Raw genomic sequence first — 4,372 nt, 5'->3', positions numbered from 1 at the left:
GTCATTTTCCCATTAAATAACGCAAGATACTACACCATGTTTCCATGCCCGAATACTCCCTGAAAGTCACGAACTCTACACCTATGCACCAACAACAACCAGCCTATGTAAGACTTACAAACCAGAACTTGAGAACTCACAACTGGTATCTTTACTCAAACTAGTAACAGATACCCATCAGATGATTGCATAATTGCCAATCCATCTTCCAATCTCTATGTCTTTACTGTAAATTGACCATCCATCGGCAAAATACTTTTAACCAAACAAAAACAAAAAATCTCAATTCTTTTCCTCTCCATATTACCAAAGTTACTTCCATATTACCAAAGTTACCATCAACTACACATCACCAACCAAGAGGGTGCATTTTAAAAGCCTGCTGCCTTTTAAAGATCCAGTCTCACCACTGGTTTTCTCTTCCTTACGGGAAATCAGGGAGCAGGAGCAGCTACTGTTCTCTCATCCCATATAGCATCTCTCTCATCAGGTTCTGATTCTGAGGAAGAATGAGTAGGGGGAACCTGGATGTCATTTACCTGGACAAACATATCTCTGTTGATACATTGTAGTGGATTTCTCCCCTACAAACGCTGTTTGTCGCTGAGTAGCCGACCCCACGAATTCCCCAGTGTATGCCTCGTGGTCTAGGTCAACCAGCGCCGCCATACATCACGGAGGTCAACTACTAAGCCACGCCTACCCCCCGCTATTTAAGACCTGACCTCGTGGTGATCTCTCTCTTTCTACCCACACCAACCAGCCAGCAACACCTCCTCCTGCCTGGCGGTCCTCGCTCCCGCCGGAGAGCATGGCGACCCACAAGCTGGTCCTCCTCTGAGCATCCTCACCAACCAGCTCTCTCTACATCACGCTTGTAACCACGCTGCCACTTCCCAGCACCAAGCTGCATTGTACATCCAATACAACATGTATACAGAGAGCACATTGTGATTTTTGAGTCTCGAACCCAAACATCCCATATCCCACAAATGGTGACCACTGGAGATTTGCACTCACACAGGATGGAGGAGAAACAAATGGTGACTCCCGGAGATTCGCACTCACACAGGATGGAGGAGAAACCGATCACTCTCCCAGTCTTCAATCAACATTGAAGACTGGCTTATCCACCCAGAAGCAGCTCTCATCGGCTCTACAGCTACTGTCTCTACACCGCAGGTTAGACACCCTAGAGCAGCACTGCTTCTCTAAGCAGACACCAGCTCCTATTCCTGCCCCAAGAACCACATCCTACCGACCCCAGCACACCCGTCCTGCCTCAGACGCCGCCCCCGGCCCAGCAGTACCCCCTGCCGCTTCTCCTGATGCAGCCCCTGCTCCCGACGTGGCCCATGCGCCTGAGTGCGGACCAACACACCCCTCTTTTCTCCCTCAGGTACTCCCTACTACTGTCCTGCACCCTGCTGCTGTCGTGGACCCAGCTGCTGTCACGAGCCCTCATCCGCTTCTGCTGACGCAGCCCCTGCTCCTGACCCAGGCCCACACACCCTAGCAGGCGCATCTGAGGACTCTGTACCTGTCGCGAGGAAAACACAACATTCATCACCTCCACAACCCTCTTTCTCCCTCTCTTCTCCCACAGATCTTGTGTGTCTAGACAGTTGCCTCCACTAGCGGCCGGCTCATCCACGCCCTCGCCGTTATGGCTCACATGTGGCATGCACTGCCCATTCTGCCTCACATGAGCCATGCACCCCTGCAGACAACAAGTCTCCTACACCGCCCAGAGGGAAGGGGGGAGTATTGTAGTGAATTTCTCCCCTACTAACGCTGTTTGTCGCTGAGTAGCCGACCCCACGAATTCCCCAGTGTATGCCTCGTGGTCTAGGTCAACCAGCGCCGCCATACATCACGGAGGTCAACTACTAAGCCACGCCTACCCCCCGCTATTTAAGACCTGACCTCGTGGTGATCTCTCTCTTTCTACCCACACCAACCAGCCAGCAACACCTCCTCCTCCTCCGCCTGCCTGGCGGTCCTCGCTCCCTCCATAGAGCATGGCGACCCACAAGCTAGTCCTCCTCTGAGCATCCTCACCAACCAGCTCTCTCTACATCACGCTTGTAACCACGCTGCCACTTCCCAGCACCAAGCTGCATTGTACATCCAATACAACATGTATACAGAGAGCACATTGTGAGTTTCCTTTCTCCATCCCATCCTGAGTGAACACCAAACATCCCATTATCCCACAACATCTTTTCACCTTTTCTGCTGCTCGTCGGATTACTTCGGTCTCATCTGAAAGGTGGGTTAACTTATACGCTACACCATTGCGTATGACATCAGTTACTATATACGAGTCCTTCCACTTCGCATTTAATTTCTTACTGGTACCTGGGATAGGAGCTTCATCTCTCACCCAAACATTTTCCCGTAGCTGTGCTGTCTGAATGACTCTATCTCGGTTTGCTACGTTCCGGAATTCTCTAGACATTCGGTTAGAAGTTTCTTTAATTACTCTGTGAGCTTTTCTCAACCCTTCAGTACTCTCGTTTTCTATTAGTGGTAACTCAATGCCCACTTGTCTCTGCGCATGCCGGGAGAAGAACGCAAAGTGTGGCTGCACTCCAGTCGTTGTGTGAACGGAAGTGTTCAACGCATATTGGGTCGGACCCAAGAATCGTGGCCAGCGACGCAGGATATCTTCGCACATGATTGACAAAATGTTCCTAAACGTTCGGTGCATCCTCTCCGTGATACTGTTACCTCGGGGGTGGTAAGACAAGGTAAAATACATCTTAATGTCAGTTGATGACAGAGCTCCCTGAACTGTGTTGTACTGCGCACATCATTGTCATCCCTAAAAACCCATTTAATTCATATTACGCTACATAACATTCAAATCCACCGTGCTTGTAGAATCTCAGAAAACGGGAAACGTTGATAAAGGATAACTCACGTACTCAATGTTACTAGATCATGTGTTGTATTGTACCCAGGTACAGTTATATTATGTTAATTGTCTGTATTCATAGCATTAAGGAGAGCTCAGGGTATCTATAAGATGATTGGGAAAGTCCAGTTGAGCCGGACTAGTGTACTGTAGGACTAAGTGTGGATCATGGTTTGAAGGTCATACTATTTACGTCTGTGAACGTGTAGCGAACATAACTTCCACAGATATCATATGAAAATACATGAGAACAATGATCTGGAAAAAGGATAAAGGTATCAATCAGAACTATGTGAAGTGTTGGAAGCGATCTAGAAACTATGCTTCAAAAAGAATATCTTCTATACCCACGCCATGAAAATACGATGCTAGGCTTTGTTTGGGTTGGCGCCAAGGCCGCCTCGGGTGTACCGCGTTGATATTATAACCCAATGAATTTACCCAGGAACTAGCAAACCAGAACCTTACCTTAGTTTGTAATTTAGGTTTAAAATATGTGTTTATACGGCATGAGTGACAATATACCGAAAAGTGTTCAGGTGAGAACCGTAAGAAATAAAAGTAAAAATTAAAGATTGGAAACTGTAGGCCTAACCTGTGACGAGCAGCGGGGCACTGCCCTCAGTACCCTCCGTTCTACAGTCACCCCAGGTCAGTGTCCTATCGGGCTATATCCCGCCCTGTAATTAAGGCTTATATAGAAGTTATTGCAGTTTAAACCTTTGCCTGATGTATAAGTGTAATAGTATTGTGTTAGGGTGTGTGATAACCGCCCGTCAGGCATTATTTCTCAGTACCCTCCGTTCTACCGTCACCTCAGGTCCCATGCTGTCGGAGTGCCTTGCTGCGCGGCAGCCATTATCCCTGTGAGCGTCCCACCAGGTGGTGACTACTCCCAGCTATGCCAATCCACTGTGAACCTGTGGATTGCCAGCACACCACCCCAAATGAGTAGGGACAAATAAGGAGACCGTGAGAAACTCCGCGGTCGTCACTTGGAGCTACCTATAATACCAGGCGTAGAAATAGTGCTGGTATGTCTCTTGGTGAAGCCCTCGTCTTTACCCATCGAGGACGGTGTGTGAACGAGGCGCCTGTTATGTATCCCTAAAAATTACAAGGAGTCCCATACCTGCAGGTGTGGAGTGGAACAGGTGTGTTGAGATGGTGCTACTATGTATGATAACCGACGGTGCTATATTCCATACAGGTGGAGCAGTCTGATGTGTTAAGGGATAGTGTAAGAAGGAATGACCGAGGTAAGGAGGTCACAGATTGTTATGCAATAAATATGTGAATGACACGCCATTAATGTAAAACGTCTGGTGCCGAGCAGGGTAACCAACATTATCGTTGTTCTTCTGAGGAAGGCCAATTCATTTGTATGTTTTTTATCAGTATGCTTTATAAGGAATAAATATATTACTTTTACTTTTATCCTCTTCGCCACTG

Source organism: Homarus americanus, unplaced genomic scaffold, assembly GCF_018991925.1.
Source record: "Homarus americanus isolate GMGI-L3 unplaced genomic scaffold, GMGI_Hamer_2.0 scaffold20465, whole genome shotgun sequence".
Classification (NCBI taxonomy): domain Eukaryota; kingdom Metazoa; phylum Arthropoda; class Malacostraca; order Decapoda; family Nephropidae; genus Homarus; species Homarus americanus.
This window is presented reverse-complemented; position numbering follows the sequence as displayed.